A 24,114-nucleotide genomic window follows, 5' to 3' on the forward strand; every position below is an offset into this window, starting at 1 on the left:
AGAACCTCTGGTGACAAACAAGGTAGTGCAAGTAAACGTGGACAACACCACCGCACTTGCCTACATTCGGAAACAGGGAGGGACGCACTCCTCGTTCCTTACGAGCTCACGAGAGACCTATTACTTTGGACGTCTCACAGGAACATCTCCCTGCTGACAAGGTTCGTACAGGGAGTAAGGAATGTGAGGGCGGACAGGCTCAGCAGGAGGAACCAGGTCCTTCATACAGAATGGACTCTACACGAAGGAAGTGTGTCTCGATCTCTGGTCTCTGTGGGGGGAACTCCTCATGTGGATCTCTTCCGAACATTCATTTCAAAAAGGCTCCCAGTGTTTTGCTCGGTCGAGGAAGATCCAAGAGCAATTATGGTAGACGCCCTTCTGCTAAACTGGTCTCGAGTAGACGTTTATGCTTTTCCCCCATTCAAAATCCTGGGGTTAGTAATGAAAAAGTTTGTGGCGTCAAAAGAGACGAGGATGACGTTAATAGCCCCCCTTTTGGCCGGCCCAGGAATGGTTTCACGGAGGTGGTAGAGTGGATCGTAGACTTTCCAAGATCCCTACCAAGAAGGACGGATCTTCTCAAACAACCACACTTCAAGAGGTACCATCAAAACCTCCCCGCTCTCGCTCTGACTGCCTTTCGACTATCGAAAGACTTGTCAGAGCGAGAGGCTTTTCTCGCGAAGTGGCAAGCGCGATCGCGAGAGCTCGCAGAACCTCCACTACGAAAGTATACCAGTCGAAGTGGGAGGTCTTTAGAAGGTGGTGTAGAGCCAAGAAGTTGTCCTCCTCCTCTACCTCTATAGCGGAAATTGCTGATTTCTTGCTATTCCTGAGAGTAAAATCTCATCTAGCCGTATCCACAATAAAGGGATACAGAAGTATGCTCTCGGCTGTATTCAGGAACAGAGGATTAGATCTAGCAAATAACAAAGATCTCCACGATCTCATAAGATCTTTTGAGACTTCGAAGTCTAAGGAACCAGTACCTCCGAACTGGAACCTGGACGTAGTCCTCAAATATCTGTCTTCGGATAGATTCGAGCCTCCTCATCTGGCATCGTTTAGGGACATAACTAGAAAATGCATATTCCTTTTATCTTTAGCTACGGCAAAAAGAATTAGTGAATTACAAGCTTTGCAGGATAAAGTAGGATTCAAGGGAAGAGGACTCGGCTATTTGCTCGTTTAAGACCCTGTTTTTAGCGAAAAACGAGAATCCACGAATCCCTGGCCTAAGTCATTCGAAGTCAAAGGAATGTCGAGTCTCGTAGGCAGAGAAGCAGAGAGGTCTCTATGCCCTGTTAGAGCTCTGAAGTTCTACCTTCAGAGAAAGCGTCAGTTGGGAGGCTCTAGACAAGGTCTTTGGTGCGCGGTAAAAGACCCCACAAGACTGATGTCCAAGAATGCTCTGGCGTTCTTTGTAAGAAACGTCATTACGGACGCTCATAAGGTCTGTCCTGACGAACAATTACAAATACTAAGAGTAAAAGCTCATGAAGTAAGAGCGGTTGCGACGTCTCTCTCGTTTTATAAGAATATGTCGCTTAAAAACATCATTGACACGACATACTGGAGATGCAACTCAGTATTTGCATCTCATTACTTGAAAGACGTACGTGTGACGTATGAGAAGTGTTTTTCTCTAGGTCCTATCGTATCGGCAGATACGATTCTGGGTACGGGAGCCGACACCAATCCTTAAATGTATATACTGTTATTCTTTTTGGATATGGTCGAGAGTCTCTTCGAACAATGGAGGATTTGGCTCGCACGGGCGGCCGTCTATGTTGTTCAGTAAGAGAATTCTCGTCATACCCAATTAGTTGAGTATAATTTTTTTTTTGAAAAATTATGTATGTGTGCGTAGTGGTTTTGAGTTACGGTTGTTGTGACGAGTTCGGGGATAACTCGTAACAATCCTTAGTTCTAACATATGGTTAGGATCAGGTGGTCGGGATGGTTGTGTGCTCCTTCATAAGGTGTATTGTCATATAAGTGGATCAGCACCCATTGACAAAGTCCTTTTAGGCTCTGCCGAGTAAGCGGATAAGACCCCATCGGCAGACCCACAAGAACTCTTGGCCATAGATCATATATCTCGCTAAAGTTTCTTGAGGTGATGCAGACTACTGGGCGAACACCCACGAAGTCTACCACCTATCAGGTAGGAACCAAGGTTTTATTTATACCTACAACATATGTTGTTTACCTGTCTATTCCATATAGTAGCTGTCTCTTACCCTCCACCGAAGGGTGCCAATCAGCTATGTATATATCTGACAGGTAAGTTGATTGTATGAAAATGATATTGTTATGTTACAATAAAGTTTCATACATACTTACCTGGCAGATATATACAATTAAAGGCCCACCCAGCCTCCCCGCAGGAGACAGGTGGAAGAGAGAAAATATGATAGAAAACGGGGATGGTTCCTAGTCCTGCCGCCCAGGGCAGGCTGGTAGATCACCTGACCTACCTGTAGCGAGTGGCGCGAAATTTGAATTTCTGTCGGGGACGACGGAGTCTTAGCTATGTATATATCTGCCCAAGGTAAGTATGTATGAAACTTTATTGTAACATAACACTATCATTTTTCGTCTTCCGACATGTCCTCCCCGCGCGGGGCAAGGGGTGGGAATCTTGTTCGGATTCGCAACCTTTGAAGAGGACTCTTCAAGATCTTGACGCTTCACGTCATGCTATGTCTGAGTGGCATTCTTCTCCGGAAACCGTAGCTTTTCCGCCCCAGAAGAAGTCTAGGACGTCATCCGATGATGACGCCCGCGAGCGCCCCAGTCGCTCTAGAGCCAAGGCTGTTCCTGGGAGAAGGAAGAAGGTGTCACCTCGCCCCTCTCCTCACAAGCGCAGCTCGTCTCCGCGTAAGGAGACATCTCAGACGGAGATCATCATTGCTATGCAACGGCAACTGGACGCTTTTACTGAAGCAGAAGGAGACGGTTCCTCGTCGCAGGAAAGACGATAGACTTCCGATCAAGAGAACAAGGCAGTCTTCTCCAACTGCTCCTCTTTCATCCCCGTCGCCTGATATTTCGCCCTCTAGACTTCGTTTTGCTCCCAGGGTTTCGTCTAGAGGTGACGTTAGACGTCAGGTTAGAGAGAGATCTCTTCATGCTCCTCTCTCTTCTCGTAGAGAGGACGCTTGGCGTTCCGACTTCGACGCTTCTGCTGACGACGAGTTTGTAGCTGGCGGACGGACTTCTATGCGTTCTGCCCTCTTCGACATGACAGTGTTGACGCTCAACGGTACGCTAGTCGGGTAGTTGATCAAGTTTCTTCGCGGGACGTTCGTTAAGGACGCTTCGCGGGACGTTAGAAGAGTCACTACGATGGACGCTACTTTGGACGCTTCGCTGGAACGCTCGGTCGACGCTGATTTGGACGCTCGAGAGGACGCTAGGTTGGACGCTCAGATGGACGCTCGTAGACGTTGTAGTAAGAGCTCTGTGGACGCGAATGTGTTAGTTTGCTATCACTCGGACGTTGTTCCCGAGGCTTTGGCTGACGCTTCACGTCTTATTTCTTCTTCACGTTCGCCTCTAAAGGTGATTCCTGATCCTGTGACTGTTAAGGATCCGTTACCCTCTTCTTCGCGTCATCGTTCGGATAGGAGATCATCATTGCTATGCAACGGCAACTGGACGCTTTACTGAAGCAGAAGGAGCGGTTCCTCGTCGCAGGAAAGACAATAGACTTCCGATCAAGAGACAAGGCAGTCTTCTCCAACTGCTCCTCTTTCATCCCCGTCTCCTGATATTTCGCCCTCTAAGACTTCGTTTTTGCTCCCCGCCCCAGGGTTCGTCTAGAGGTGAACGCGTAGACTCGTCAGGTTAGAGAGAGGAGATCTCTTTCATGATCCTCTCTCTTCCCGTAGAGAGGACGCTCGGCATTCCGACTTCGACGCTGCTGACGACGAGTTTGTAGCTGTCGGACGGACTTCTATGCGTTCTGCCCCTCTTCGACATGACAGTGTTGACGCTCAACGGTACGCTAGTCGGGTAGTTGATCAAGTTTCTTCGCGGGACGTTCGTAAGGACGCTTCGCGGACGTTACGAAGAGTCACTACGATGGACGCTCCTTTGGACGCTTCGCTGGACGCTCGGTCGGACGCTGATTTGGACGCTCGAGAGGACAAGCTAGGTTGGGACGCTCAGATGGACGCTCGTAGACGTTGTAGTAAGAGCTCTGTGGACGCGAATGTGGAAGTTCGCTATCACTCGGATGTTGTTCCCGAGGCTTTGGCTGACGCTTCACGTCTTATTTCTTCTTCACGTTCGCCTCTAAAGGTGATTCCTGATCCTGTGACTGTTAAGGATCCGTTACCCTCTTCTTCTCGTCATTGTTCGGATAGGAGACTTGGAGCGAAAGGACTTGTGCCTCTTCCTTCGGATTTGCACTCAGGTAAGGAAGAAGGAGAACTTAGCGGTTCTTCTGAGGATGTTGACGAAGAACAACCTGCTACGTCTGCTTCGTCAGATTACCAAGTTTTGGCACGGCTACTTCGTGATTCGTTTGGGGATACTTTCCAGCTGCTGCTCCTCCTTCTCATTCTCAGTTTCGTCGTCGAAGACAGCAAGACTCCAGGGTTCGTGAAAATGAAGACGTCGTTGTCTACTAGAAGAGCTTTCCGGAAGGTTAACGGCTGGATGGAGTCTAGGAAAGCAAAGGGAAGGACTACTTTCGCCCTGCCTCCGTCTAGACTTAGCGGTAAGGCAGGGATGTGGTATGAGACAGGCGAGGAATTAGGATTGAAGGTTCCTACGTCTGCTCAAGGTGATTTCGCCAGCGTGGTTGATGCCTCAAGGAGGGCCCTTTTAGTCTCAGCTAAAGTGTCATGGACGACTTCCGAACTGGACCATCTTTTGAAGGGACTGTTTTTAGTCCTTAGAGGTCTTCACTTCTTAGACTGGTGTCTTGGAGCTTTAGACAACCAGTCTCGTAAGCCAGACTCGATCAGCTTGGGGGAGCTGTCCAGTGTATTGTCCATGCATGGACAAGGCCGTCAGGGATGGCTCAGAGGAGTTAGCCTCTCATTTTTCAGCAGGGGTGCTTAACCTCTTCATTACCGAAAGTTTGTTTGGAGGTAGGTGGGTACCACCATTCAAGTCTTACTACACCGCACCGGGTGCATAAAGGTGGTACGCATAGTACCACCAAAACTCCTCTTTTCAGATAGGGACTTCCAATCATTCTGTAATTTCGGTTTGAAGAGTTTGGAGCAAAATAAACAGTATGACACGATGCCAGACGTATGATGAACCCCCAAAAATATTATTACTGCTTATAGTAGTGTGTAGGTGAACAGATGAACTGCGTCTCAACAAAAAAATCACAAAACCAGACAAGCGTAAACATGTAATAACTTCTACCCAAGTATAAAACCAGTTGTATCATCATTTACTGTATATATTTATTTATTCGCTTATTACATTTTACAAATAAAAGATATGAACACCAGATAAATGAAGGTTAAAATAAAGCCTTATAGTAACTTTATATATAAAAAACCAAACCAGAGAAAAAGCGAAAAAGCGATTTTTTCTGAGGACAAGAAACTTGAAAAATTAGTTAGATACCCCTGATGCCCCTAAAGTTGTTTTCTGTGATGAAACTAATCTTAGAAAACGTAGAAAATGACATCGACCAATTTTTGAAAGATATACTATAAAATTTGGGATTTCCATATTTATGGGCGGGGCTTTCGCTTTAGTTTTTGCTCTTTTTTTTTTATTACGTGCTTATTTACTGTTCTATTTTGATAATACTTTATGTGCATGTTCCAGGTGCGATATACCAACATTCTGTAAGACCGAATTTCTATTCAAGACTGTAGTTTTCTCACCGACCACCAGTGTCCTTGTACAAGGGACACAGAGTTTCACATTTTTTTTTATAAAATCATTTATTTTCCCTGTAGGATGATAAAACTAACAGAGAATATGCATTATAATAGTGCTAACAATACCTGATAATTTCATTAGCCTGTCTTGATTAGTGTATTTTTGGCAAATATTTTTACGATCGGCACCCCTCCAAACTGGAGTCACTACCGAGAGATTCAGTTCGGCAGCGAACGCAATGTTTACATTCTGCTCACCCACCCGGTAAAGAAGGGGTTAAGAAAAGGTCGCTTTATTGCAACTTTGCGGCTAAATCTGTCTCTCCCGCACAGAGGACAGAACTTTTGTATGCTCCCTTCTCGAGTCATCTCTTCCCCCAAGCTATGGTGAAGGATCTGGCAGTTAGTCTTCAAGAGAAAGCCACGCAAGACCTGTTGGCTCAGTCTTCGAGACGTCCGGCGGCCCTTCAACGTCTTCAGGAGCCCAACCGTTTTTAGAAAGCAGAAGCCCTTTCGGAGGGACTTCCGCTAGATCGTCTCCTCGAGGAAGAAGCCTTCCTAGAGGTAGAGCCCCTTCCAAGTCTAGGGGCAAGAAGTGAGAGATCGTGCCTTCAGCCACCGGTAGGAGCCAGGCTGCAGTTGTTTGCAGAAGCCTGGAGAGAAAGAGAGGCGGACACCTGGTCTCTCGACGTCATAGAGAGGGGTTACAAGATCCCTTTCATAAAGCCGCCGCCCCCGTTGACTTCCACTCCCAGGGACTTGTCCCCATCGTATCCTCAAACAAAACGGAAGATACTTTTCGACCTGCTCGAGCAGATGCTCGAGAAACGGGCAGTGGAACAGGTTTTAGACCTGGCAACGCCAGGATTTTACAACAGATTGTTTTCTTGTACCGAAACAATCGGGAGGGTGGCGGCCGGTCTTGGATGTAAGTCGTCTAAACCTCTATATAGAAAAGCAGAGGTTCAAGATGGAGACACCTCAGTCAGTTCTGGGGGCCTTAAGACCTGGAGATTGGATGGTATCACTCGACCTCCAGGACGCCTACTTTCACGTCCGATACATCCCCAATCGATGAAGTACCTTCGGTTCGTACTGAAAGGAAGGTCTTTCAATTCAGGGCTCTTTGTTTCGGACTGAGTACGGCCCCTTTTATCTTCACCATCTTAATGAAGAAAGTGGCGAGGTGGCTCCATCTTTCCAAAAACATCAGAATCTCGCTCTATCTGGACGACTGGCTCATACGAGCCTCCTCGCAGACCCGGTGCCTGAAGGACTTGCAACGACTCTGTCTTTAGCTGGCGTCCCTGGGACTTCTGGTGAACTTCGAAAAGTCACATCTGAACCCCGAAACACAGTCCATCGCGTATCTGGGGATTCAGATGGATTCAGTGGCTTTTCGGGCTTTTCCGTCCCAGGAACGTCAGCAACAAGGCATAGAAAAGTGTCAGCCTTTCTAGGAAGGGATTCATGCTCGGTGAGGGAATGGATGAGTCTGCTGGGGACCATTTCCTCGCTGGAGAAGTTTGTTTCCCTGGGGAGGCTACACCTCCGACCTCTTCAGTTCTTTCTGTCGGACAACTGGACAGAAAAGGACAACTTCGACATGAAGTATGCATCTCGGAAGAGGTGAAGAACCATCTAAGATGGTGGCTCGATCCGTGGAAGCTGTCAGAGGGCATATCCCTCAAGCTTCAGAACCCCGACCTAGTGTTGTTCTCTGACGCGTCATCCACGGGGTGGGGCGAGCAACTCTAGGGGGGGAGGAAGTGTCAGGTACCTGGAGAGGGGAACAGGTAATCTGGCATATCAACTTCAAAGAGCTGGCAGCGGTTCAATTAGCGCTCCAGTTCTTCCAGAACAAAGTCTCCCGTCGTGTAGTTCAAGTCAACTCGGACAACAACACACAAGCCCTGGCATACTTGAAGAAACAAGGAGGAACACACTCTCGCTCCCTGTTCGCTCTAGCGAAAGAGATTCTACTTTGGGCAAAGGAGAGAGAAGTCACGATATTGACAAGGTTCATTGCCGGAGTCCGAGAACGTCCGGGCAGATCTCCTCAGTCGACAAGGACAGTTATTGCCGACAGAGTTGGACCCTCATCAAGACGTATGCCAGGAGCTGTGGGGGGTCTTTGGGGATGTCCCTTAGTGGACATCTTGCAACGTCAAGGACGGCGAGACTCCCCTGTATTGCTCCCTGGTTCTCGATCCGGGAGCAGTAGCAGTAGACGCCCTTCTATGGGATTGGACGGGCCTAGATCTCTACGCTTTTCCCCCTTCAAGATCCTGGGGGAGGTGATGACAAAATTCGCAGCATCGGAGGGGACGAGGTTGACTTTAATCACCCCCTTTTGGCCCGCAGCGATCTGGTTCACAGAGGTGTTCTACCTGGTGGATTATCCGAGATCTCTTCCGTTAAGGAGAGATCTACTCAAACAGCCCCACTTCGAGAGGTACCACAAAAACCTCTCCGCTCTGAGTCTGACTGCGTTCAGACTATCCAAAAGTTGGCCAGAGCGAGAGGTTTTTCGAAATCAGTGGCTAAAGCTATCGCCACCGCGAGGAGACCATCATCAATCGCGGTTTACCAATCGAAGTGGGCAGCCTTTAGAAGTTGGTGTAAGAGAAAAGGAGTTTCCTCTACCACTACCTCTGTGAGCCAGATCGCCGACTTCTTGCTTTATCTTAAACAAGATCTGAAGCTTGCAGTGTCAACCATTAAAGGCTACAGAAGCGTCTTATCTGTAGTTTTTCGCCATAGAGGTCTTGACCTCGCTAATAACAAGGATCTCCATGATCTATTGAGATCTTTCGAGACGACCAAGGTGCCGCTACCGAAGTTACCTTCGTGGAACCTGGATGTGGTCCTCAAATATTTAATGTCAAATCGCTTTGAACCTCTTTCCTCTTCGTCTCTACGAGATTTGACGAAGAACAAAACTGTATTCCTAACTGCTCTGGCGACGGCGAAAGAAAGTTAGCGAAATAAAACAGGCTATCAGTGAACAACACTGTCCGGCTTCAAAGGGCATAATGCGGTCTGCTCTTTGGGTATGTCGTTTCTGGCCAAAAACGAAAACCTTCCAATCCGTGGCCTAAAACGTTCGAGATCAAGGGTATGGCAGAGATCATTGGTCAAGAGCCAGAAAGAGTCCTGTGTCCTGTTAGGGCTCTTAGAGAGTATCTTCGTAGAACGAAGGATTGTCGAGGTTCTGCGGAGAACTTATGGTGTTCGGTCAAGAGACCAAACATGCCCATGTCCAAGAATGCACTGGCATTCTTTTTAAGAAACACCATTAAAGAGGCGCACTCTTCTTGCAAAGACAGCGACTTTAAGCTGCTAAAAGTTAATGCGCACGAAGTAAGGGCTATTTCGACCTCAATAGCCTTTCAGAAAAACATGGCTCTTACAGACATTTAAGTGCTACTTTTTGGAGGAGTAACTCAGTGTTCGCCTCGCACTACCTACGGGAGGTGAGAACGACCTATGAAAACTGTTACTCTCTTGGGCCATACGTCGCCGCAGACACTATTTTGGGGGCAGGAGGTAGCACTCATCCTTTCCCATAGAAAGGGTAGGTGAGTTTTTTAATATTTGTATGTTTTTGGTTGTAGGGTCGGCTGCCGAGTACGGTCGTCCCTTCCTTTAGCCTTTGGTATATGGGAGTTTGTTGTTAGGCTAACTTAGGTGGTGGTTTTGCCTCGTTGCCCTCAGAAGTATGGTCATGGTCTAGTCACATTGTGGTTCCGTCCCCATTGACAGATCATCTAGAGCGCACCAACTACACAGGTCACTACCTTGTTGGTAACTCTAGTGAAGCAGAAGCAGGCTTGGGTGACAGTAATCACGAAGTCAGCTATGCTAACAGGTAAGGAACCAAGATGTCAATCATCTACATTTATGTTTCCTAAAATCCTTTTTCTGTCTCTCCCACCGCCAAAGGTGGGATTCAGCTATATATATACTGACAGGTAAGTTTCATGAACAAAATGATATTGTTAAGATACAATAAAGTTTGTTCATACTTACCTGGCAGATATATATATTTTTAGTACCCACCCACCTCCCCTCAGGAGACAGTGGAGATAGAAATCTGATAGAAATGGGAATGGTTCCTGATACCACCTCCCAGCGGCGGGAAATGGGTACTAACACCCAACTCCCACTACGTGTGTCGTAAGTTTTAGAAATTCTGTAGGACTTCAGAGAATACAGCTAGATATATATCTGCCAGGTAAGTATGAACAAACTTTATTGTATCTTAACAATATCATATTTATTTTTAAATTTACAGGGACATCATGGTTTGTGCAGTTCACTGGAGAATTCATTCACTAGTATGTTTCAACCATGCACAAAGTTATAGGTACTGTAATGCCAGAATGGATTTGCAGAATGTATGATGTGGGTTGACCAAGATGGCCACCAGTACTCAAACATTTTGTTTGTGATTGCTTTCAGCCACAGGTTAGTACGTAGTTGCTAAAATTATTAACATTATTCATTTCTCAAGATAGTTGTATTAGTCACAGATCTTTGGGGGCCTGTTACTAGTGGGGACAATTACTGTAGTATTCCAAGGGCTGACCAACAAAGACTGTATGCACCCTCATGATTCACCTGGCTTCAGTGACATTCTTATGAGAAGGAGCAGGATACAGTTGCTGGAATTACACTTAGCCTAGAACTAGTTGCCTTAGTTTCTTTCTGATTTTCAGTTCCTGATTTTGAAGGTGAATCTTCCCATAGGGGAGCAGTACCGTCAGTGCACTGTAAGCAATACTTAAGGTTCTTTGCAGCATCTCTTCAGCCCCTAGCTGCAATTCCTTTCATTCCTTTTATTGTACATTTGTTCATATCCTCTTCTTCCATCTTGCTATCCACCCTCTCCTAACAATTATTTCATTGTGCAACTGCGAGGTTTTCCTCCTGTACCACTTTCAAACCTTTCTATTCTCAGTGTCTGTTTCAGCACTGAATGGCCTCATAGGTCCCAGTGCTGGGCCTTTGGCCTAAATTCCATATTCTATTCTATTCCATTTCATTAAAGGTGAATCTCTATTTAATTTTTTTATCTTTACTCTGTTTACCTTATTACTGTCTATATAATGCTTTAATGTGCCATGGTCTTGTCACAGACAAGTATCTTTCTGGGCTCAGCCTGTGTCGCTCCGTGAAATGGTTCCTTTGATACTATTTCTAAGGTATAAATATTGCTATTCATCCCAGAGAAAAAGAGAAACAATATAGTGCCAAGATAAATGGCTCGCTCACCTTTAATAAAGGTGTCGGTATAGATAAAGAGCAAGTGGAAACCACTACCAGAGGTCCCTTGCCATTTAGCTTCTTCCTTTGACATAACCCCAACTACGGAGGAGCCGAACTATAGCCCTCGCTACCTTCTACTACTACCGTGAGCGCTTCCGACGCCTGTGACGTCATTCCTTTGATAGCCATTGTAGCGGACGCACGCTTCTTATTTTTGTGCTGTGCTTTTTGCTATTTTCACTCGGAATCCAACCGTTAGGATGTCTCAAGCTTCTGCATCTAAGTTAAGTACTGCTTAAAGGTTTTTAGATCTCATTTTATGAAGGTCTTCCTTGTTGTGGTGTTATTGAAGAGAGATAAGGTAGCGGGAGCATCATCGTTCCCGCGCTGTCTTCTCCTTCCGACCGCATGGCGGTCTTGGTACTCTTTTGGTCTCCCATACCATCAAAATTACCATCAATTTTACCTTTTAGCAGTATTTTTATGATCTCCATGACTGTTTGATATTGATTTCATGCAACTAGCTTGATAATTTTATTTAGTCTAGTCTTCACGGGGACCTCATACTCCGACCGCACTTTCGGATCTTAGCCTAGCCTGGGCAGATTCCGTTCTGTTAGGAGTTATTTACGTTAGGACTGTGTTCTTACGTGTTAGTCCTTGCTCCTAGTCTCCTGCTCTAGATCATATCACAGCATACCGACTAGCTGCTTGGGTTAGGCTAGCCTACCCCAATCGTCAGATTGGTGACTAGCCTACCCCTCTGATTATGCTTTCTCTCGTTCTCAATTTATTTCCTTTCCCCCGTGTTAGCCTAACTATTTATTTATCATTATTGCATATTATTATTGGTTATTTAGTGTGTTGCTATGTACGTCTTGGTCGGCCTTGGTCCACTGCATCGCCTGGCCTTCCTCACCGCGTGCCTGATCACCCGGCCGGGAGGGCCGCTGGCCGATCGCATACGAGCCACCCTGTTGCTGGCCCCCCCCTCCCCTTGCCTCCCCCTCCGCACCTTGCCCACCCACCCTGGTGGTGTGATGACTCGCTCGCTCACAGCTAGCTACCCGAGTCTGCATGAGAGGGGGAGGGCTTGCGTAGGTGGTGGGGGGAGACCCTCCCAGCGCTCAGGGCTGCCGTTCTCAGTCGCTTTGCTCGGGGCTCGGGGGTTATCCCCCTCCCATACCGTACCTCGGTTGGCCTTCGGGCAGGGGAGGTGGGGTCCCCCTCCCATGCCTCCCGCTCCACCCTCACTTTTCCCTGCTCCGGCGGTCACAGCTCCGGCCACCACCGGACTGGTTCATGAAGTGAGAGTATCATATGGGCCTTGATCCTACTCCGGGACCCTCTTATGGTTTGTCAGTATCCTACATAGCACACTAACACTAATACCTCTGTTATGATATTATTATTATATTATCATATTAGGTCGGAGTTGCACTCCGGGGGTTCTATCTCATTTGTTTACATTTTCCTGTTTCACGTCCCGAGGGCTCGGGTAGGCTTTCATTAATAATGGGTTGCCCTACTCCAGCCCCAGCGGAGTTAACTCACCTCCCCCCCTTTTTTAACGTGTTACCTCAGGAGAAGTATAACACGAATAGTATATTTACATGTTACTACCTACTATATGATCATTACTTGTTGGCTCCACTCCGGCGCCTACGTGTATTTATATATTGGTTTTATACCTCCCCGGAGGTTGTCATCGATACTCATGTATCCTTTGACTTACAGGTCCTCTGCTGTCAGGAAGCAGGCTGCAACTCAGTCCTGCAGGACCCCTGCGGTTCACGAGGTTTGCCGTTTCCCACGCCGGGTGCGCTGTGAGGGTGGAGGACTTCCTGGTGTGGCACCACGAGGGGTGCCTCACATGTTACGCCTTGGTTGGTGAAGCCTCCACTGGCGGGGTAAGTATACTCTCCGCTGCAAAGTGTTTTCTTTGGGTCCGATTATGTTATTGGATATACTCTCATATGTGTTCATATTGACTAATAATTGATTATTCAGTTACGACCTCGGTCGTTCCCTCTTTCTAATTCTAACCCTCTCTTGCAGGGCTCTAATGATGGAGGGAAAGCGGCATTGACGTCGCTTAAGGCCTGGGTTGGGGGCTTCGGGAGGAACTCCTCGAAGGGCCGCCCGTACACATGGCCAGGACATGGCGGACCTCGTCTTCCCTGGCGCCAAGAAAGGGTCAGTTGTCGACCCCCTAGTGGCTGCCCCCCTCATCACCAATATCCAAGCCCTGGTGTCACTCCCGGCGGAAGACGATTTCACGGAGGACGTCGCAGGGGACGTAGCAGCCCTCAACCTTGACGTTGAGCCCATGGCTGTCGACGCCATGGGCACAGGTAAGGGTGTAGTTGAGGCAGGCTCTGGGGGGACTCAGGGACTTTCCTTGAGCCCTTCCCCTTCTCCTTCTCCTGCTCCATCCACTTCTACTTCTTTCTGGGGATTCATGGAGATGCAGCAGTCAGTGCGACCCAAGTCTTCTTTCCGTGATCCCAAGGTAAAACCTTCTACGAGCAAGCTCGTGAAGTCCTTGCCTATGAAGTCAGCTCCCTCAACTGTCGCTAAAACCCCGGCTCCCCATCCTGGGGCGGACAGATCAAGGGCATCTTCTTCATCAGCATCGAGACCCCCTAAGCACAGGTCTCGGAAGGAGAGGGCTCAGGCACCCTCCTTCAACCCCGAAGCTTTCTCCTCCAACATTTTGGAGAAGGTGGGAGATGTCGTGGGGAACCTGGTGAACGCTAGGTTCGGATTGATTCTCTCCCAGCTTTCAAGCTCAGTAGAGGCCTCGGGTCAGTCGATCCAGTCCCTAGCAGAACGACTGACGGCCCAAGAGAATGCGATGACGGGCATTCGGGACTCGATCGCGGCAGGACCTTCACAGTCCGTGCAGGTACTAGTGCCTTCCGTCATGCCGGACTCACGCCTACTACCGGACTTCAAGCCTGCCAACCCCTGGAGAATTGCAGCACACGCTCCTTTTGTCAACGGGATGTTGTCTATTGAGGGCATTGGAACTCGAAGGCGGAAGGAAAGACTTTTGAGTCCTATCCCAAAGACCTTCAACCTCCATTCATGGGCTACGTCCGTCTAACAGACGCAGCCATGATGAGAGAGGACAAAGTCCCCAAGGAGACTGTAATCCTTCCTCAGGAGCATGCACAACAGACTTGGCTGAGGAGCCTGGAAGAGTGGGAGTGTGACAACTCTCGTCTCACTGCCTTCAGAAGCCCTTTCACCATCTTTACGACGGTGGAAGGCACTCCGCTCCCACTTACCCTTAAGGTAGTGGAAGCGACCTACCAGGCAGCGCTTAGGGACGAGCCTATGCCTCAGCTCCGGGAGACAGAGCCCACATCTCTTCTGATCCCCGGTTCTGACGCCTACTTTGAGGGTGCGGTGCCCACCTTCACAGTAGGCAAACTGAAACCTGACTGCGCCACCACTCTCTTTAGTGAGAGGCTTCCCAGGTTGTCGGACTCTCTGATCCAGACAGAGTTCGACGCCCGGACCAGGTTGGCAAGGTCCCTCTCCTCCTTGACGACAGCGAAGATGACGGCTCGTTTATCAACAAGAGCCGTTGTTCAAAGTTACAGCAAAGGGACTGCTGGATACAATGCAGTGTGACCTTTACGACTTCCTAGTCGCAAGGAGGAATTGTAGGAAGCATGTCCTGGCGGAAGCCACCATCCGGCACGAGCCTAACAAGCTCATTGCTTCCTCAATTTGGGTGACAGACCTCTTCCCTGCTCCAGTGGTGGCGGAGGTCTTGCATGAGGCCTCGAAGGTAAACCAGAGTCTCAAGGTCAGGTGGGGCCTAGTGGCCAAGAGGAAGCCAGAATCCTCCGGCTTGAACCCTAGGATCAAGAAGAAGCCGAGGAAGTTTCAGCCCTTCCAGGCTCATCAGCAGTCGTTAGTTCAGGCAGTGTAGGTGCCTCAGGGACAGCATCACACCTCCTCTAGGACAGCAGCACACCTCCTCTAAGGCTCAGCAGCAACACCAGTTCTTCCTGCTGGCTCCACCAAACCAGCAGCCCCAACCTTCAACCTCCTTCGCTGTCTCACCGGCCTATAACTCGACTTTTGAAGCTCATGCCTTTCAGCCCTTTAATAGGTTCGCCAGAGGCAGCAGGGCTAGGGGAGGGCCCTCTCCGCAAAGAACCAAGAGGATCCAGCAGGGCCACAAGCAGAGGCAGAGGCTTCTGGGGAGCGCACGGCGGTCGTCCTTCGGCAAGCCATCAGTGAGGAATCCTAAGGTAGGAGGGAGACTGTAGCTCTTCCGCCACCGGTGGATTGTTCAGGCCCTTGGGCTCACAGCGTCGTGACCAAAGGTCTGGGTTGGAGTTTGGCTAGAGGGCCCTCTCCAAACCAACAATTTCTATCAGAAACCAACAGCGGAATTGATAGAGTATACTCAAGATCTCCTTCTCAAAGGGGTAGTTTCAAGAGTCAGGAATTTAAAATTTCAAGGACGCTTGTTCAGCGTGCCAAAGAAACTCAGAAAAGCAAAGAATTATCCTAGACTTGTCCCCATCTGAACTTATTCATTCATTGTGACAAGTTCAGGATGCTGACCGTTTCGCAGGTACGGACCTTACTACCCCGTGGGGCCGTCACAACCTCTATAGATCTTACAGATGCTTACTATCATGTTCCAATAGCCAGACACTTCCGGCCATTCCTAGGCTTTAAACTAGGAAACAGGGCTTATTCCTTCAAAGTAATGCTGTTCGGGCTTAACATCGCCCCCAGGATTTTTACGAAGTTGGCGGAAGCAGTCGTCCAAGAATTGAGGACTCAGGGAATAATGTTGGTGGCGTACCTGGACGATTGGCTCATTTGGGCTAAGAACCCCGAAGAGTGCAAGAAAGCAACGGTCAAAGTAATCAAGTTTCTAGAACACCTAGGTTTTCAAATAAACAAAACCAAGTCCAGACTAACACCAGAATCTCAGTTCCAGTGGTTAGGTCTTCAGTGGGACTTGCAGTCACACACTCTATCAATTCCGCCGTTGAAAAGGAAAGAAATAGCAAAATCCACAAAGCAATTTCTCAAACAACATCAGACATCCCGGAGGAGTCAGGAAAGGATCCTGGGCTCACTCCAGTTTGCCTCAGTCACGGACATCCTTTTGAAAGCCAAACTCAAGGACATAACCAGGGTTTGGCGTTCCAAAGCGAACTGCAGATCCCGGGACAGGTTAGCTTCTATCCCGGCGATCTTACGGAAACGTCTCCGCCCCTGGACGGAGGTAAACAACCTATCAAAAGCAGTACCCCTTCAGTTTCCCCCGCCGTCTTTAGTGATCCACACGGACGCCTCACTAACCGGGTGGGGAGGGTACTCACAGTACAAAAAGGTCCAGGGAACTTGGTCCCCACCATTCCGCCAGCTACATATCAATGTACTGGAAGCCATGGCAGTGTTTCTCACTCTGAAACGGCTCTGGCCATCCAAGAAGTCACATGTCAAGCTAGTTCTAGACAGTGCGGTAGTAGTCCACTGCATAAACGGGCGGATCCAATTCAAGCCACTTGAACATGTCATGATAGCCATTTTCTCTCTGGCGGTCAGGAACAAATGGCACTTGTCAGCCACTCATCTAGCAGGAGTAAAGAACGTAGTAGCAGATGCTCTGTCTCGATCCGTCCCGTTGGAATCGGAGTGGGCTTTAGACAAAAATTCGTTCACTTGGATCTGTCAACAAGTCCCGGGGCTTCAGGTAGATCTCTTTGCCACGGAGTCAAATCACAAACTCTCCTGTTATGTGGCACATAACCTGGACCCTCTGGCTTATGCCACGGACGCTATGGCCCTAGATTGGAATGTATAAAAGGAAAGGATTTACTTATTCCCTCCGGTGAATCTTTCTTCTGAAAGTACTGAACAAACTCAGGTCCATTCAAGGGCCGGGTGGCTCTAGTAGCCCCCAACTGGCCCAAGAGCAATTGGTTCCCTCTACTTCTAGAATTGGGACTCCGGCCTCTATGGATTCCCAATCCCAGGCTAACCCAGTTAGTGCAAACTCGGACTGTGTCCGCTTCCTCAAGAATTCAGAAAACCCTAACTTTATGGACTTCATGAAGTTTGCGGCTCGCAGGAACGCGGACATTGACCCCCAGAATATTTCATTCTTGGAGTCAGATAAAAGGGAATCTACCTTGCGTCAATATGACTTGTCCGTTAAGAAACTAGCCATGTTTCTTAAGGACTCAGACACGCAAGTCATGATCACGAATTTGGCCATATCCTTCTTTAGATCATTGTTCGAGACAGGTCTGGCAGCAAGCACTATTACTACTACCAAATCAGTCTAAACTAGATCTTCCAATTTGTTTTGGTATAGACCTTTACGGATTCTTACTTTTCACTCTTATTCCGAAAGCTTGTGCTAGACTTAAACCCTCGAGAGACCTAAGTCAGTTTCTTGGTTTCTGAATGATGTTCTCAAACTGGCCTCAGAAATTGATAATGATTCTCATAATTACATATCTCTCCTGAGGAAAACTTTATTTTTACTAAGTCTAGCTCAGGAGCTAGAATCTCCGAACTGTCAGCCTTATCAAGGAAGCCAGGTCACATTGAATTCCTTCCCTCAGGGGGAAGTTCTCCTATCCCTAGATCATCACTTTCTGGCCAAAAATGAAGACCCACAGGACAGGTGGTCCTCATGGAAGATCCTACCACTCCCCCAGGACAATTCTCTATATCCGGTTAACTCTTTAAGAGCTTACTTGGGTAGAACGACCTTAAGCTCTTCAGGTCCGTTATTTATTAGGGAAAAAGGTGGCTCGATTTCCCTAAAAGGGATCAGACAACAAATTTTGTACTTCATTAAACAGGCCAACCCGGATTTTTTCTCCGTGCCCATGATGTTAGGGCAAGTGGCCACCTCTATTAATTACTTTCAACATATGAATTTTGACGATCTTAAGAATATACAGGCTGGAAATCTCCGACAGTTTTTAAACGCCACTACTTAAAATCTTTGGAAGCCCTCAAACTTCTCAGCAGTGGCAGCAGGAAACACAGTTTCCCCTGAAACTCCATGAATTTCTATTACCTTTACCTTGTAGCCTTCCCTTCTAGCCTGCCTCATTGCACCCTTACTTAGTTTAGGTTGTATCTAGTGCATATATTTTGCCTTGGATGTAGTTGCTTCATTCATTGTTACTTGTTTGGGACTCTGTCCATTCGGTTATTGTATATGTGTCGACGTATATTTTTACTATAGCCTACTTGTTTACCTTTAGTTATCCTTAAGTCGTAGACTAAAGTACTTTTAAGATTGTTAATCTAGTAATTTTAAGATACTTTACAATTAAGTTATGCTTTGTAAGCCTTTGTATCTTTAAGTTGTTCATTATACTATTAACCTTACAGGTGTTTGTTTTATACCTTCTTAGTATCTGTGCAGTTTCCCCAAGCTTGGTGATACCAATTCTCTGGCACTATTTCACGGAGCAACACAGGCTGAGCCCAGAAAAGGGATTTTGACGAAGGAAAAATCTATTTCTGGGCAATGACCTGTGTCGCCCAGTGAAATCCCACCCTGTAGTTAGTATTCCTCACCCTAGTGAGGCGTCGGAGGCGATCACGGTATTAGTAGAGGGTAGCGAGGGCTATAGTTCGGCTCCTCCATAATTGGGGTTATATCGAAGGAAGAAGCTAAATGGCCAAGGTTGAGCGAGCCAATTTATCTTGGCACTATATTGTTTCTCTTTTTCTCTGGGATGAATAGCAATATTTGTACCTTAGAAATAGTATCAAAGGAACCATTTCACTGGGCGACACAGGTCATTGCCCAGAAATAGATTTTTCCTTCGTCAAAATCCCTTTATTCTTTGGTGGCTTGCCAAGCCATTTAATGGCTTGTATAGCCAGGTAGAAATGAATGTAACCCTTTTTGTAATAATAATAATAATAATAATAATAATAATAATAATAATAATAATAATAATAATAATAATGATAGAAATAAGGAATATTTATAAATGACCATCAATAAAATCTTATACAAATATGCTGTCACAGTAATGGATAAAAACTTTGGTTAAACTCACCAAGAAACCAAATAGAATTCTTCACAAACCAATAGCATCAGTTGTTCTCACCAGTTGTACCTCCAGAGTTATGAATTGAATAATCAACACCGTAACTACTGAAGCATGTGGAAACCATTAGTCATCTTACTTAGAAGATGAGCTTTATTCATAAGGAACAAGCCTAATGGGGCCATTGACATGAAATTCAAGCTTTCAAGAGTTTGGCGTTCTTAGAAAGAAGTAACAGAAGATAGTGGGAAATATGGTACAGAAAGAAATCACTTGTTAAAATAGAAAAAAAATTAACAAATTAAAAAATAGACAAAATTATAAGAAAATTATTAAAATACAAGAAAAATTGTATTAGGGTAGTAATGCTTTGCATCTTAAACTTATAAAGTTCCAACTGCACAACATCCTCAGGGAGAGTGTTACACAGGCCAATGGTGTGAGGAATAAAGGACAGTTGGGACCAAGACCCTCTATAGCAAGTCACATTTATACTGCATATTTGTGCTGCTATTTAGCAAATCTGGTTGCTCTCAGCTGGAAAAGGGGATCAGGGATTGTTGTTAAATGTGAAAGATCCCTGTTAAAATATAACTTATGAAAAATTGACATGCAAGAGACCATCCTTCAATGGTCCAAGTCATAACTGCTAATATTAGGAAACAAACTTTCCACCATGAACCACTCTATCCAAAAGAGATTAAAATCTGGCAGAAGCAGAAAACCATACCGGAGAACAGTATTCTAGTAAAGGAAGCAAAAATGACCTAAAACAGGTTGCATTTGCTGAAACTTTCATTAGATGTTTCTCAAAAGTAAGATGTAAATCAAAAGTTACACCTAGAATAGTTAAAGATTCAGACTCATTCAGCAAATTCCCATACACCAAAAATGGAGGATAGGGTAGAAAATCTGCCATAAATCTGCTTATCAACAGCGTTTTTGTTTTACCGAGTTCAGCCTCATACCCCATCAACTACATCATTCACTGATCTGATCCATGCCACAGTTTTGGCTGAGGGCAGCTTCATTTCTTATAAGTGGAGACTTTACTACTCCCACAAGTGTTGCATCATCAGTACACTGAAGAAACTTGTTTTCCAGGCCAACAACCATATCATTTGTATAAACTAAAAACAAGAGTGGACCAAGAACACTGCCCTGTGGAACTCCAGGCACAATAGGTCTTGGCCCACTAAAGATCCTGTCCATAGCAACTTGCTGTTGCCTACCTGTAAGGAAATCTTCAAGTAATCCTAAAACATATCTACCCACTCCAAGATTCTGAAGTTTAGAAATAAGTGCCTTGTTATTAACCCTTTAATGCCGATTGGACGTATTAAATGTTGACGAAAATTGTCTGTCGGATGCCGAACCTATGTACGAAACGTTGACGAAAATTTTTTTTTTTTTAATTTTGCGGAAAAATAGTTATAGGCCTACTAGGCGAAAACTTTTAAATCACGTGCCTTGGGGGATGCTGGGAGTTCACGGATCAAGCTGTTGTTTTGTTTACAATCATTACCCAGGCGCGCAAGCGCGAATTTCTTTCTTCTCGCACTAAAAAGCATCAGCGACACATCTCAGAAATTATTTTGTCACTTTGAGATAATTTTTGCACCTTTTATATTAGCCATTACATAGAGTTTTATATATGAAAATGTGTGCAATTTCATGTAGAATACAACAAAAAACAACTCATGGTTGTAGCTTTTAACAGCATGAAATATTTTCATATAAATAATGATAAGTGCCAAAGTTTCAACCTTCGGTCAACTTTGACTCGACCAAAATGGTGTCGAAAAACGCAATTGTAAACAAAAACTCTTACATTCTAGTAATATTCAATCATTTACAGTTATTTTGGAATAAATTGGAAGTCTCTAGCACAATATTTCGATTTATGGTGAATTTATGAAAAAAAAAAACATTTTCCTTACGTCTGCCGGTAACTTCCGAAAAAAATCAGAAATTTTTTCGTCTGATTGTCGTAATGTTTGCACCATTTTAAATTAGCCGTTACATAAAGTTTTATATATGAAAATGTGCGCAATTTCATGTAGAATACAACTAAAAACAACCCATGGTTGTAGCTGATATCAGTTTTGAAATATTTTCATATAAATAACGATAAGTGCCAAAGTTTCAACCTTCGGTCAACTTTGACTTGATCGAGGTGGTCAAAAAAACACAATTGTAAGCTAAAACTATTACATTCTAGTAATATTCAATCATTTACCTTTATTTTGCAACAAATTGGAAGTCACTAGCACAATATTTTTTTGTCCAATTGTCGTAATGTTTGCACCATATTAAATTAGCCGTTACATAAAGTTTTATATATGAAAATGTGTGCAATTTCATGTAAAATACAACAAAAAACAATCCATGGTTGTAGCTTTTATCAGTTTTGAAATATTTTCATATAAATCACGATAAATAGAAAAAATTTGACCTTTGGTCAACTTTAACTCGACCAAAATGGTCGAAAACTGCAATTGTAAGCTACAACACTTACAGCTTAGTAATATTCAATCAAATACTTTCATTTGGCAACAAACGGGAAGTCTCTAGCACAATATTTTGATTTATGGTGAAATTTTGAAAACAGCGTTTTTTTACGTCCGCGCGTTACGAATTCATGCATCATATTGTGATAATATTTTCTATGTGTTGCTTTGATCGTTTTACAATTTGTTATATACCAAAATGATCGCAATTTAGTGTACAATACAACGAAAAATAATTAACTTATTAGCTTTAACCGTTTTGCTCACAGCACGATTTGCATACAATTATATATGAAATTTTATATTCCAATATTTATATATGATAATAATATTTTTTTCATTTCTGATGGTTGCATACTAAACTTCAGGCAATGGCAAAAAAAAAGGAGCCAAAAATGAACTCTTAATCTTGAAAATTAAGCGTGCTGTGATTTTTTGAAAAAAAAAAAAATTTCCGCTTCGGTGCTCACTTGCGAACGCCGCCGGCATACGGGAGACACCTTTGCGGTAAATACCCCGCTCGGTGTTTAAGGGTTAACTAAATCAAAGGCAGCACTAAAATGTATCTGAATTACTGTTTACTCAAAACCCTTATTAAGGTTCCCTTGCAAGGCATCCCAAGTCTAAAAGAGCATTGCCGGTACCCAGCTGCTTCCTTTATGCATACTGACTATCAGCTAACAATCCTTTAGATTCCACATACTTATAAAGTGGCTTGAAAATAAATTTTTTGGCAAATTTTGAGAGCACAGGGAGTATAGAAAATTGCCTGTAGTTAATGCAGTTAGCAGATATGCCACTCTTTGGACTGAACAGTCACTGTATTACTAAGCTTGTGCTTATCCACAAAGACACCCACAAATCTGGAAGGAGTTTGAGTAGGGATCGGTCCCACATTGAAAGATTCCACCTCTCAGTAGAATCCCTGTCTATTCACGGATAGAGGCTATCAAGTATCTCCTCCGAGTTAGAGGATTTTCTTAGGAGAACAAAGCATATGTCCAGCCATCTCAGGAAGTCCTTGGCTACAGTCTACCAAGGGAAATAGTCAATATACTGTGATTGGTGTCAGATTACTTGTTTTTACAATCTTTGTTTGTTTTTACTGGTTTCCAGGTAGCACTAGAAGATTTATCCTATTGTTAAGACCGAAGGTTTGTTAGCTATGGAAAATACAAATTTATTAAAAAATTTGTTATACGTATAATGTACTATTCTAGTGAGAGAGTACACTACAAACTTTTTTAAGAAATAAAGGGAAGAAACCATCAGGATCTTCACCCCAGCTATCAAGATTTTACTAAATTTCTTAACATCCCTAGAGTGAAATGCTGTAAAAGCACGATGAAGAAGTTCATCCTTTTTCTGTGCCAGTAACCAATCTACCATCATCTGTTAGTGGTAGTGGAATGAAAGATGAGTCTGACCCATAGATAGATGATGCCAATGTATTCCATGACAGATGAGGCTGAGTAATTCCTTCAAGTTTCCTCTTCAAGGAATTATTGAAATTTCTGTTGGTTCTAGGTAAGTTCTATTTGCAGCTCGAGAAGACTCAACAAAAATAGTGTAATTTTCATGTGAATGATTTCATCTCCATTTGTTGAATTTGATAATTTTGTCTTAATAAGCTCATCTACATGTTTCATCAAACCATGGCTGGTCATTTGTCCGTAATTTGATTACCTTTCTAGGGGACATACCTTATTAAAATAGCCATCAGCATTTCATTTAACTTCTTGGGATCAGGATCTGATATAGCATTGGAAATATTAAGTGCCTTACAAGTTTCAATAATGTGATCCCAGTTGCCTCTAGATTTCAGCCAGACATTTTTTGCAGTGGTGGCATTAGGAATATGCTAATTTACAAATATGTCCATCTCAATGGCACAGTGATCAGAAGTGCTTATATATTCACAGACCTTGGACTTGGTATTAGCTGGAACATCTGTGAACATGAGGTCTAATCTATAACCAGAAATAGGCGTGGGTTTCTCAGTTAGCTGAACAACATCAGAGGATGCACTGAACTCAAGAACAGATTAGCATGGCTGATCTGTGGAAATTGATTTTAACCACTCGCTGTGTTTTGCATTACAGTCTCCACAAATAATAAATGAAGCTTTTGAATCCTGTGACTGAGCCATACTAATCCTTTCGAAGAGATGGTCATATATAGAATCGTTGATATTTGGATTATGGTAAACAGCAAATACATAAACATTGTAGACCTTACTGAAAATTAAAAAAAAAAAGAACTTCATGGCAACTACACTCCAGATTTTTTTAACAATAAGTAAGTATGTCATTTTGACACAATGTATACAGCCATACCTTGTGCATATGGGATGTTACAACTACATAAATAAAGTTAGGGCCATCAATCCCTAGGATTAAA

At 44.9% G+C, this 24,114-nt stretch overlaps 1 protein-coding gene across 4 annotated transcripts in view; it reads left to right on the forward strand.

Moving 5' to 3' along the window:
* LOC135212768 (uncharacterized) overlaps nucleotides 1–24,114 on the forward strand; it is a 94,334-nt gene that overhangs the window by 53,305 nt on the left and 16,915 nt on the right. For 3 of the 4 annotated variants that reach the window (XM_064246535.1, XM_064246533.1, XM_064246536.1), the window contains exon 2: nucleotides 10,162–10,334. The gene's annotated coding sequence lies outside the window, so the exon portion shown is untranslated. Of the gene's footprint in view, nucleotides 1–10,161; nucleotides 10,335–23,636; nucleotides 24,013–24,114 lie in introns of all 4 variants that reach the window. The other variant, XM_064246534.1, reaches the window with a different exon arrangement.

This window comes from Macrobrachium nipponense, chromosome 41, assembly GCF_015104395.2.
Source record: "Macrobrachium nipponense isolate FS-2020 chromosome 41, ASM1510439v2, whole genome shotgun sequence".
Lineage (NCBI taxonomy): Eukaryota > Metazoa > Arthropoda > Malacostraca > Decapoda > Palaemonidae > Macrobrachium > Macrobrachium nipponense.